Consider the following 13,709-nt stretch of genomic DNA (forward strand, 5'->3'; position numbering starts at 1 on the left):
TAGCCCGTGCTAGACAGACAGCATCCTGATTGGTTTACTTAGCAAATTAAGCCATTCAGATTTCAATGTGGGCGGGCTTCTATTTAACTTCTCGAGGACCGAAGTTATCGGTTCAGTGGAGCATCATGACAGACGGAGAGTGCCCCAAAAAACGGAAGTATAAAACGCATTTCACTTCAGAAAGTGTATCCATGTTTAATAAGGATGAAAATAATGACAGTGTTGCGTGCTGTACTGTTAGCAACAGTGATTTCAGCATTGCTCATGACGGTTTAAACGACTGTAAAATGCATGTTGAGGTGAGTTTAACAAGTGTCATTTCATGTGCTGTATTATTCAGGTCTACACTAGTTAGATACTTGGTTAGTTGCCAATGCTGTCATGAAAGACTCCTTGAACACTTTTGTAACGTAGCAATGGAATATAATTAAGGAATTTGCATAAATGGTAAAATAATCTACTTATATTATTGTCAAAATAATACATAATATTGACCTTCGTAATTTAGTGCGCTGACTAGAGGAAATTAATGAAGAAATTAAACTGTGAAATCAAGTTTATTGGAGTTACATCTCACTCCTTGTCGGGCGGTTGGGGGCACCTCACAGAACTGAGTTTTTGCAGGTTGGGATGTCTGAATTATTCTACCTTAGGGAAGGGAGGGGGTCCTGGCTGTGAAAGTTGGGGGGCGGCGGCAGACGATCTCAGAGGCAAACTGCTGTCCACCCAAAAATGCAGGCCCCTCATGTAAGATCACATCCACCCAAATGTTCCAACCCCAGAGGCAAGCTGCTTTCAACTCAACCCCCTGACCCCAGAGGTAAGCTCACTTCCACCCAAAGACCCTGATCACAGAAGTAAGCTGACATTCACCCAAACCCCCAGCCCCCAGAAGGAAGCAGCCATCTATCTAAACGACCTACCCCCAGAGGTAAGTTGACATCCATCCAACTGCCTTGATCCTAGGCGAAAGCTGCCCCGGTACGTCTAGGTGGTGACACTCCATCCTACAGGGTTCACGTGATGCACTTTCCTGAAGCACACAGAGGACACTTCGGGTTTTAGGTAAGTGTGCTTTGTTTTTCTGTGTGTGTGTTTTATTTGGTATGGATTTTATTTAATGGCACGTAAAGATTTTATTGAGCACTGTTTTGGTTGATCACTGTAGCACTTATTCATCAATATTAACATTATTAACATTTATTAGCATTTTATTTGATCTGTTGTGCTGTTTATTGTGCGATTAACCTATTTCATTCCCAAGCTTACTGATTTTATGTGTTTTGGGAAGGTGTATGATGCCGTTTTAGCCCGACCCTTGTGCAGAGTAGGGCTGCACGATATTGGAAAAAAATTACATTGCGATATTTTTTTCCAAACGATATATATTGCGATATTGAGAGCCATCAATCCAGGCTAAAGTCAATAATTACCAATAATTACATATTAATAATTTCACTAATAAGCAAGCTTCATTACAAGTGACAAAAAGGTTACTTAATATTTTATTCCAAAATTCGAACATTTCTGTAAACACAAAAGCAGAACACATTTTTAAATAAAACAGCAGCTTTACACCAACCCCCCTGATTGATTTACAACAATATAACTTAAAATAAATATATTTTTTATAAAACAACTTATAAGCATTTTGGTTCACAATCTTTTAAGTCAACTTTTCTTAGCCAAAGTGCCAAAGTAAAACAGTGTTGGTGTTGGTCATCATAATCATGGCTAAATATATGAAATAAACAAAATGAAATAAAATTTTTATATATTTTGTATTAAATCTTCTAAACAGATTAGAGAACATATTCCTGTAAACAGAAAAGCTGAACACATTTAAACAGCAGCTTTGCAACACCAACCCCCCTGATTGGTTCATAACATAACTTAAATATATATTTTTTTATTTGCTTTGCTAACTCAAGGTTTTCAGCTAAGAATACAAGTCTATCAACTAGAGGTCGACCGATATATCGGGCCGATATTTAGCATTTTTTAATGTATCCGCATCGGCCGATATCCGAGTGCACTACGCCGATTTTCAGACAGGCACGTCTGCGGGCAGCCCAGTGTTATTGTTGCTGTGGAACACGTGACCCATGCTGCCTTGTGCAGGGCCACAGCCAGAAGTTTTGGAAGAGTCCTGGGATAAAACGGTAAGGCTTAAATTCTGATCTTTCAATGACCTGTTTATTTAAGTAGTTTGCTATGAAATGTTGCTTTAAAAGAAAACGCGAATTACGCTATTGGGAACTGGGGTAATGATAATGAGCCTTCAACCAACTGTAGCTTACAGGTAACATTAAGGATCATTGATTCTAATAGAGTTCGTTTTGTGCGCTTATTGGTGGGCTCACAGACGTTTTTTAATCGTTAAAAATCATTTTAGTTGTTAACATTTTAATTATTACCATATCTGCCCGATGTTATCAGTTACGTTTTTTTTCTTGTGTCGGAGAGTTTCACTCTGTGAGTGTGTGGGGCGGAGCAGGCAGCTCTCAAATACTGCAGCGTGTGTGAGAGTTGCGTTACTCTGCCCTGATCACAGACAGCGCCGTCCTCGGGAGACACAGAGCTGCTAAGAACAATGCATGGCGGAGAAAAGTGTTTGTTCGAAAGCCTGGTTACCATTTACTTGAGCTGATGCTGACAATGGTCCTTCTGTGCAACTTTTTTTCATTTGAGACCGGAGATTCAAACAATTTGTCAGACGTCTAGATAAAAAGTGCATGACTTTGCGCAGTTAGTTTCCTCATTAAACATGTCTGTCCTTTATACGGGCTTATACGTAGACAACGTCACAATCACTAGGGGCTTATGTTGTCCTTGCATACAAGGCTGTGCAATACGACAGTTATTTTATTTTATTTTCCGGGATCACTAGATTCTGATTGTGAATTTGGCTTTAAGCTATCTGTCTGCTAACAACAGAAACAACATGTTAGTGTACACTACTCATCATACCATGATGCACTTAGTGTTTTTTTTTTCTTCAAAATGTATTAGAGTGTAATTGTTTTAATGTGCATGGAATACTGGAATTGTAGAATGAATTGAAGATGAAGGTACTATAATAAAAATTCTAACCTTGCATTTATTCTTCTGTTTTAGTAATTGCTGTCTGATGGCTGAACAAAAATCTAATCCTGTATGGCAGCATTTCACAAAGCCAACACCAGGAAAAGCCAGGTGCAATATCTGCAGCAGACTGGTGAGCTTGGGAGCTGAAGAATGAGTTTGCTGCTAAAGAGATTCTGATGCTGCTATCTTTATTGTTTATAAGTTTAAGTTGTTTATAAGTTGTATTGTGTTTTTGTTATTTAAGTTTATATTTAAATTTACACAAGTCAGTATTCAGTAAATGCTAAGTTGAGAAATTTTGTGTATCGTTTGTTATTATTAATGTGATATTTTATCATGCAAATAGAGGGGAAAACGTCCAATTTTCGGCCAAAAAATATCGGCAGCATATAATGGCCATCGGCTGACCCTGACTCCTAAATATCGGCATCGGCTATTGAAAAACCCATATCGGTCGACCTCTACTATCAACCTTTGCAGGCTTGAGACAGGTTCGTTGGCAAGTGACGATGTTGCCACTAGTACTGAAAAGTCTCTCTGACGGCGAGCTTGTCGCAGGAATACACAGGTTTTTGCGGGCAAGTCTGGCGAGATGAGGAAAGCTTAGTTTGTGTACTTTCCACCATGCAAGTGGATCCTCCTCTTTGTCTATTGGAGGTGTTAGCAGGTAAGTGTTTAGCTCTGCTTCCAAAGCATCCTTTAGGGTCAGAGAGGAATCACCCTTTGCTTCAGTTTCTCTCTGTTTAAAGAAGCTTCCCAATGACTTCTTTGCTTTCTTTGCCTGGGGTGCACTGGTAACGTTGGGCTCCACGTCAGTGCTGCAGCTTGATTTCTCCTGGCATTCCATCATCTGTGATACCACTCTGGCCTTAACTTGGGTCTTCTTGTCTGCACTGATGAAGTCTATCTTGAACCGGGGGTCCAAAAAATATGCCATATCTAGCAGCTTCTGAGTATCATCATCTTCGTATTTCTCATTGAGGTAGTCCAGCATCTTCATCTTTATGTTCTTGGTCAGGTCTGTGTCTTCCTCTCGCATTTCCAGTAGTGAAGTGTTGAAGAGCTGAAGAACTGGCTTTACAAAGGAGACACTGACGTATTCATCGCCTGAAAGTGCATCGGTGAAATCCAGCATTGGGCCCAGTGACTTGCTTACAGACTCCAGCACATCTATATCTTGCCAGGTTGGAATTAGATGCCGCAGCTTCTTGTCTGCAGACAGGACCTGAGTTAAAGCCTGCTGCTGCTCTAATATCCTGCTGATCATCATCTGTCTGGAACCCCATCTTGTTTGGCATTCTGAGATGAGACAATGTGATGGTAGATTGAGTTCCTTCTGGACTTTTGCCAGGGCATCGCTGGCCTTCCAGCTGTGAGAGAAGTGGCTCACCAGCTTCTTGCAGACTCCTGTAGCACGATCATTGCGGCCATCCTTTTTCACTGCATTTTCTAAGCGGAGAAAACAAACAAAACATTGCGAACTTTAATTATTGAAGCACACTGTTTTATTTCAAACAATAAATGAAGAGCTCTTTTCCAAAACGCGATAAACGGCAATAATAATTTCCTTGTTTAAAATGTACTGCAAGATGCAGTTTCTTTCCAAACCCCAATAAGCACCGAACTTAATTTTAGCCTAGTGAACGTTCTCGCAATCCAACGTGGCTGCGCTCCTAACAGATGTTTGTTCATTAGGCTATAATTCCTCAAAATAAGTAAAAAAATCTTATTCTTTCTCTCTCTCTCTCTCTAAGTTTTCGGTGCTGATGCAGGACGCGTTCATGTAAACGGCACCTAAAAGCTGTCACAAAGAACCAGCAAAAGTAATGATTAGGAATATGTAAAATATTGCAATGAGACATTTTAATTGTTTATTAATAACTGCGAACATGAAAAATAAAAGACAAAAGACTTTTAAAAAAAGACAACCATCAATTTTTGGGAAAAATGGATGGATTTATAGCGTTTTGAAAAGAAAAAAAAATTACTTTGAATTTTTCAACAACAATATAGTTGTTTGATTTAATAATCATTATTCAACATGTTCAGACTAAGCAAAAAACATTTTAACAGGATAAATTGAATATTCACAAAATGTGTGGGTCTAGGTAAAACAATTAATTTCCCTGAAAACTATTGAAATGGAGTTATCGCATTTTGGAAAAGAGCTCCTCAAATGTGCTCATAAAACTATTTTTTGTTTAAAATTAAATGTTTAGTGTCTGTATTTTTTCTTACGTTTTAAAGCTCTACGTACACACATGCAACAAATTCATTTTACAAGTTTTGTCAGGTTCAGGACAGGTTATTAAGTAAAACAGCTGAGTAAAAATGTATTTTTATTTTGGATAAAGATCATGGTCATTACTCACCAACTGCAAGATGCAGTCTGTGGCCGAAGCACTGTAGCCTGGTCCACTTGTTCAGATCGGCAGCTTTCACCATGTTCGCTGCATTATCTGTTGTTATTCAGACTTGACATGTCTCATCTAAGCCCCAAGCGGACACCGCTTCTCTCAGGGCCTCTGCGACATTCTCGGCTGTATGACTTTCCGGGAAAAATGCCGTCTGCAAACAGCGACTTTTTAGCTCGAAGTCCTCTGCGATGAAATGGACCGTCAGACTCATGTAGGGCTCCGTTGTCCTGCTGGACCACAAGTCTGTTGTAGTTGCATAGTATTCCACGTGCGACAGTTCTGCTTCAATCTTAGATTTGCATTTTTCATACAGCTCTTTTATCGCAACTTGGGAAAAATATGTGCGGGATGGTATAACATACCGCCTGTCAAGCGTTCGGATCATTTTCTTAAATCCCTCTTTGGCGACGGTATTTAATGGCAACATATCTTTAGCGATATGAAACGTTATTGCGTCTGTTATTTCTTTCTGTCATTGAGAGCCTTTCTGGTAAGGTGTCACACTGGCAAAGGCATCACAAACATTTGTTTGTTTTGGTTGACATCCAGATTTGGCTTTGTATTCGTTGTAAAGAGCTTTGTGGTGCCGTTTTAAGTGATCAGACAAATTGGTGGTGTTTCCATGTTTTGTGGCCACAACTTTATGACACTCCATGCAAAGTACCTCTTTTTGGTCAACATCCTCCTTTTTGTAGCCGAAATAGTCCCAAATAGATGATTTCGACTTTCTTTTTGGTACGAAATAATTTTTTTGCGGCGGATCCTCTTCGTCGCGCATTTTTAGCAGTGAATGTTGGCTGTGAGCGGTGAGCAGCGACACAGCGAACCAATCACTGTGCAGGCACGCGGAACGTGCATGTCACCCCAGCAACAAGCCATACAACAAACTCGTGTTTACTGTGTGCTACCGTTCTCTTAATACACAATGGGCTTCTACCCTTCACATCGTATGTTCCGGCGATGTGACTATCGCTCACGCGCACATCGCGATGTCGATGTCAAAACAGAATATCGTTCAGCCCTAGTGCAGAGCTTGGAAGTCTGCGGATGTGTTCCTTTTTAACCCTCTGGAGTCTTGGGGTAGGGGACACACTTTCACTAACTGGGGCATGCTCACACATTTCATTCAATATCATAAACTTAATTCCTGGCAAATAAATTATTTCTTATATATTTGGTTTGGTAACAAACTCATCTTAATCTTAGTGTACTTTAGATTTATGTGAAGTTTGTAATTTGACATTCAAAGTATAGACATTGCAAAATGCACTTTGGAACACTCTGTGGGTGTTTGTTTAATATTATCTTTGAAAGTCTTATTGTACTGTGTTGGCATGATTTGCATAGTGTGGGAATGTTTCAGCCTTATAGATTGTGATTATGTGTTAATGTAAGTAGTACAAGCATAATATTTATTATTCATGTATTTGAGCTGATTTACATTTTGTTTTGGTATGAAAAGGTTATTTTGATACGTCCCCCATGGAGGGGACCACATATTAAACGGATTTTTGGAACAGGGAGCCGGAAGTGGGGCTTGCCCCGTCTGCTACAGGCATCGACCCGGTATTGCAGTGCTTCCGGGAACGGTGCACCTCTACTGCCCCCTGTTGTTGAAAGGCAGAACTGACTGACTGAATGGGTGACTAATAGACTGAGTGCCTCTGGATGGCCAACTAATTAGCCGCATGTGGTGCGAGGGAGGGGCCCTGTCCGTGCGCGGCCCCAATTTCCCGCCTTTTTTCTTTTTTTTAAAGTAAGGTGACACGCTGTCGTTTGTGCGGTGGGCAGCTGTGCTGAGGTAAGGCATGACTTCATCTTTGCCTTTTGAATTTTCCCTCATGTTTGTTTAAATGATTGCTGTTTTTTGAGAGGACAGGAGGACAGGGAGGACGCCGGTGACTGCGACGCCCCTGGGCATTCTACTCTGCGCGGGGGCGTCACGGAGGCCCGGCTAACGGCGACCCGCTAAGCGGCAGCCCCATATCGACTCGGGTCTCTCTTCGGTTTCTTCTCTTTTCTGGATTGGAAAAGACAAGAGCAAAAGTGGAAGAGTTGACGAAATGGCGTCGGATGGCGTAGCTTATAGCGGTGGGGCGTAAAGACCTTGCATTCCAGAGCATCCCTGCGCATATGAGAGTCTGCTCCATACATCTCCGTTCAGGTAAGTCAAGTTCCGGTGTGATCACTAGACTCCATTCCTGTGTTTGTCCCTAAAGAGAACAGCCAGGATAGGAAATGCTGGAAACCCATCCCGACTGGAGTCCATCCCTTCCCGGTGACACAGTAACCCAAAAGTGTTTGTGAGTGTGGTTTATGTCAGATTAGGAGAGCTGAAATGAACCTTTTGTTGGATGATAGTCGGCGACCAAAACAAGAGCTAGATCACAGAAAAGTGTTTCAAAAGCGACAGCGTCAAAGTGAAATGCAACGCTGGATGGAAGTTTTCTAGTACTGATGAAGGATGTAGAATCGGAATCCAGATATGTTTCCATACAAGGAATTTGCCTTGGTGGTGCTTTTACATGACATTACAAAGAACATAAGAACATAAGAAATTTACAAACGAGAGGAGGCCATTCGGCCCATCAAGCTCGTTTGGGGAGAACTTAACTAATAGCTCAGAGTTGTTAAAATTTTATCTAGCTCTGATTTAAAGGAACCCAGGGTTTTAGCTTCCGCTACACTAGCAGGAAGACTATTCCATACTCTAACTACACGCTGTGTAAAGAAGTGCTTCCTCAAATTTTTCTCCCGCTAATTTCCACTTATGGCCACGAGTTCTAGTATTTAGACTAATATTGAAATAGTCATTTGGCTGAAGAGCATCCAGACCCGTTAGAATCTTATAGACCTGAATCATATCCCCCCTTAGTCTCCTTTGCTCAAGGCTAAACAGATTGAGTTCCGCTAACCTCTCCTCATAAGACATTCCTCTAAGACCAGGAATCATTCTCGTAGCTCTTCGTTGCACCTTTTCTAAGGCAGCAATGTCCTTCTTGAGGTATGGTGACCTAACCTGCACACAGTATTCTAGGTGGTGTCTTACCAAGGAATTATATGAGTGTATCATCACCTCCCTTGACTTAAACTCCACACACCTAGAGATATAACCCAACATTCTGTTGGCCTTTTTTATTGCTTCCCCACACTGGCGAGAGTTACCCACATTTAGCAAAGACATATGCAGAAAGGTAATAAACAATAGACTGGCAATTGGGTAATATGATAATTATATGATAATTAAGTTTATTAATGGTAGTAATGATGGTATTATGATATTTATATATGTGTGTGTACATAGTAATCATTGTAGTATGAATATAAACTATATAAATGGTATAATAATTTAAAGGGCTCTTAAATGGTGCCATTATTAAGTAGCAGCCAAGTCAACTATATGTGCAAGAGTGCAATATGTATACAGAATTTGCAGTATGTGTGCATAATGTGCAAAAGTGCAGAATATAATCATAGAGGAAGTTTATCAGTTGTTCACTGGTTATGCTGGTGGATATTTCACTGCAGCTGACGATTAATTGAACGTCCATTCAGAGACTGGTTTGGTTAATGAGAGAGACTACCTGAGGGGAGAAGCTCTTGGGGGTCTTGGTTCTGATTGCCATGAGTCTTCTCATGGAGGGTAAGGCTTGAAAGATGTGGTGAGCAGGGTGAGATGGGTCCTCAAAGATTTTGTATGCCCGTTTCCTGGTTCTGGTGATGTAAAGTGTCTGGAGGGTAAGCAGGTTACTGCCGATTATTCGCTCTGCTGAGTGGATGATGTGTTGCAGTCTGGCCTTGTCTCGTTCAGTGGCTGATCCAAACCAGGCTGTGATGGAGGAGGTGACGATGGACTCAATGATTGTAGCGTAAAACTGGGCCATCGTGGTTATAACATGTTATTTTGGATCAGGCACGGACAGTTGTGAGAGTTCATTCCGCATTAGCTCCGATAGAATAGTATTAAATGCAAAGCTAAAGTCCACAAACAGAATCCTAACATATGTCTCAGGGCACTCCAAAAGTCGGAGTAAGAAATGGAGTCCAGTGTTAACTGCATCGTCCACAGGTCTGTTGGTTCTGTAGGCAGACTGTAGCCTGGGGTCAAGCGATAGGTCTGTGATGGTTTTAAGGTATGACAGCACAAGTCTCTCAAAAGCCTTCATTACCACCGATGTGAGAGCCACCAGTCTGTAGTCACTGACTGGTTCAGTGACTGGTTGAAAATATCTGTGAAGACAGGTGACTATTGATCTGCACAGTGCTTCAGAGTGGCTGGGGAGACAGAGTCTGAACCAGGAGCTTTCCTTGTATTCTGGCTACTGAAGATCTTGTTTACATCTCTGTCGTTGATTCTCCTGGGGAGGTGGCTGGACGTGGGGGGGGTGAGCTGGGTATAGTGTGGGCGAGGTGTGAAGGTACCCAGGTGTGAAGAAGGCCATTGAAAAGGTGAGGGCTGTATGATGCGCGAATGTGGCTTTTCAAACCCGCAGTAGAATTTGAACAGGTTTTTGTCACCACTCCTGTAAGCTTCATCTTTTGTTTTAGGAAGCTGCCTGAGTTCAGTTGTAAACCATGGTTCGTCGTTATTATAGCTGACAACAGACTATTTGGGAATGCGAGAGTCCTCGCAGAAGCTTATGTGCCATGTTACAGTGTCCGTGTATTCATCCACGCTGTTAGTAGCAGTTTTGAAAACATTCCAGTCTGTCGAGTCAAAGCATGATTTTAATTGCTCTACTGCTCCACATGTTCAGTGTTTCACTCTAGTAACAACAGGTTTAGCAGTTTTCAGATTTTGTCTGTATGCTGGAATTAGATGAATTGTTGCATGGTCAGAGTTTCCTAGTGCAGCACCAGTCATTTTCTGTCATTAAAATGTGACGTCTTTTCAGTTAGCTATTTATTTATTTTGGCTTTTTCTTATTATTATGTGTTCATTGTAATTGATTAATAAAATTATTTATTTTCATTATTATTTCTTTTACTTATCTTTGAAATGTGATTTTGACATTTTAATTTGATTGTATCCTTGTCTTTGTAAAGCACTTTGAATTGCCTTGTGCCCGAATTGTGCTATATAAATAAACATGCTTAAAATCTTTGATGATGACAATGTGCCCAGCCGGCTGTGAACTGTTCTTCGCTTTCTCCATCTTTGCATTTCTTGCATTGTGAAGATCTGCGAGCTGTTTAATTTTAGTGACCACTCCTTTTCAGGATTATGTAGTATATGTTTAACATTACTTCAAAGTGTGGAAGGGAAATTTAAAGTGATGGTAGGCCAGGGTTGGGAGGCATTGTGGGATTGTTCTTGTGTCTCAGGTTTTGTTGTTTTGGGGATGGTGCCGTGTGTCCTTGCCTCACAGCCACCTGCACGGAACCAGCTTTGCAGGCCACAGATCTTGGAGAACTGGGCTAAAGGGAACATCGCCGGGGGGAGAAAGGGGACCTGCAGGAAGCCTTGAAATGTAGCTGCTATACTATGCTAGACGCAGTTTGTTGTATGGTAGCATTTGAACACACAAGCAAGTTATGTACCCATAAGGGTTGTATATGTTTACGCTGAAGTCTTTATTTAGGTATGTTGGAGCACGGCGTCTCCACCGGGTCCGTGGATGAGAAGAGATTCACAGCTGACACGGGGAGAAGTTGCAAATCACCGGTTTATTGTCTGACAGATTGCAATCCGGGAGCGGCCGTCTGACATACATTCAGCATGTACAGGAGGAGGCTCTGCCATATGTATCAGCTGTATCCCTTTTAAAGCCCTTTGGGCATCTCCCCCCCTTTCTCGGTACCTTCCGTGTACGTGACAACCATATGTGTGATTCTAGCCGGCTCGTACTGTTCTTGGCCTTCTGGAAGGCTAAAAGATAAGTAGGGGCCGCTGATGTTCTCTGTCGCCCCCCTATCTGTTCCGATTAGGTAGCCTTGACTTGCCGGCGCGCCAGTCAGTTCTTGTTTTGATTAGTTACAGCCTTATAGAATCATTCCCTTTATTTTATTAATTATTCCCTCAATTAATATAGGGTTGGGGTTTCCCTTACTGATAACATTGTGAGCCATGCCAGCCATGGACACCGAAGGGGGGGTTGCACCTTTTTGCTGGGTTGGGAGTGGAATTTCCCTAATGTTTAGGGTTTTTGCCCTCCTTCCTAGGCTGGATAGACAGGATTATGTGTGGGACTCATAGGAGGCCTAGGCCTAACGAGGATTGGAAACTGAACATCCTTGAAGTAGACCAATAGAGGTGGCGTATTATGTTTGTTGTATGTTCGAAACCTGGTTTGCAGATGTTTGGTAACCAATCAGGACTTAGAAGTCCATATAGGGGAATTCGTCTTATAGTATATTAACCTGCTGATTTCTGGGTGCGGGGTGCATTGCGCATTGTCCCCGAGTGTGGTTGGAACACTACGCTGGATTGCTGAATAAAGAAGAAAATTTTGCTCATTACATGCGAGGCCTGGAGTTTGATTCAAGTGTGACAGAGTGAGAGTGATTATAGAGGATTATAGAGTCATAGTTGTTTGGGTTAATTCTGAGTACCACAAAAGTTTACAAGCCCTATTTTGGCAAGAGCTAATCCTAATCATTTTCATCCTTGCCGTTTAAATCACTCATGAATAGATGTGTTTGTGAGAAATTGATCTGTTTTAAGCATTTTCAATTTAAATAAATACTGCAATACTACTACGAGATATCTAACAACATACGATGCAACATTCAACAGGGGGTAGTGAAGTGATTCATGGCTGATCAAAGTGCCAATTCGATGTGGGGCAGTGATTAGCATGTGGAGAATGCTGCAGCAGTATTACAAAAGCAGCAACTCTTTTAAAAATAATAGTGATAAAAATATATTATTTATTAATAAGTATATATAATCAGTACACAAAGTATAAGTATATAAATATAAGCATATAAAGTATACACTCACCTAAAGGATTATTAGGAACACCTGTTCAATTTCTCATTAATGCAATTATCTAATCAACCAATCACATGGCAGTTGTTTCAATGCATTTAGGGGTGTGGTCCTGGTCAAGACAATCTCCTGAACTCCAAACTGAATGTCAGAATGGGAAAGAAAGGTGATTTAATCAATTTTGAGCGTGGCATGGTTGTTGGTGCCAGACGGGCCGGTCTGAGTATTTCACAATCTGCTCATTTCACAATCTGCTCAGTTACTGGGATTTTCACGCACAACCATTTCTAGGGTTTACAAAGAATGGTGTGAAAAGGGAAAAACATCCAGTATGCGGCAGTCCCGTGGGCGAAAATGCCTTGTTGATGCTAGAGGTCAGAGGAGAATGGGCCGACTGATTCAAGCTGATAGAAGAGCAACTTTGACTGAAATAACCACTCGTTACAACCGAGGTATGCAGCAAAGCATTTGTGAAGCCACAACACGCACAACCTTGAGGCGGATGGGCTACAACAGCAGAAGACCCCACTGGGTACCACTCATCTCCACTACAAATAGGAAAAGAGGCTACAATTTGCACAAGCTCACCAAAATTGGACAGTTGAAGACTGGAAAAATGTTGCCTGGTCTGATGAGTCTCGATTTCTGTTGAGACATTCAAATGGTAGAGTAAACAGAATGAGAACATGGATCCATCATGCCTTGTTACCACTGTGCCGGCTGGTGGTGGTGGTGTAATGGTGTGGGGGATGTTTTCTTGGTACACTTTAGGCCCCTTAGTGCCAATTGGGCATCGTTTAAATGCCACGGCCTACCTGAGCATTGTTTCTGACCATGTCCATCCCTTTATGACCACCATGTACCCATCCTCTGATGGCTACTTCCAGCAGGATAATGCACCATGTCACAAAGCTCGAATCATTTCAAATTGGTTTCTTCAACATGACAATGAGTTCACTGTACTTAAATGGCCCCCACAGTCACCAGATCTCAACCCAATAGAGCATCTTTGGGATGTGGTGGAACGGGAGCTTGGTGCCCTGGATGTGCATCCCACAAATCTCCATCAACTGCAAGATGCTATCCTATCAATATGGGCCAACATTTCTAAAGAATGCTTTCGGCACCTTGTTGAATCAATGCCACGTAGAATTAAGGCAGTTCTGAAGGCGAAAGGGGGTCAAACACCGTATTAGTATGGTGTTCCTAATAATCCTTTAGGTGAGTGTATAAGTACATAAAGTATAAGTATATAAAGTTTAAGTATATAAAGT

General features: G+C 41.5%; 1 long non-coding RNA gene and 1 pseudogene across 1 annotated transcript; both read left to right on the plus strand.

The window, feature by feature from the left end:
- The first annotated feature begins 1,862 nt into the window (after positions 1–1,862).
- On the plus strand, positions 1,863–11,963 carry LOC140587226 (uncharacterized). The gene is made up of 3 exons (XR_011988962.1): positions 1,863–2,162; positions 3,118–7,668; positions 11,087–11,963. It is a non-coding gene; the product is annotated as an uncharacterized lncRNA (long non-coding RNA).
- Positions 6,872–7,104, plus strand: LOC140587227 (U2 spliceosomal RNA; annotated as a pseudogene).
- Positions 11,964–13,709: the final 1,746 nt, after the last annotated feature.

The sequence above is a fragment of the Paramormyrops kingsleyae genome, unplaced genomic scaffold, assembly GCF_048594095.1.
Source record: "Paramormyrops kingsleyae isolate MSU_618 unplaced genomic scaffold, PKINGS_0.4 ups171, whole genome shotgun sequence".
Lineage (NCBI taxonomy): Eukaryota > Metazoa > Chordata > Actinopteri > Osteoglossiformes > Mormyridae > Paramormyrops > Paramormyrops kingsleyae.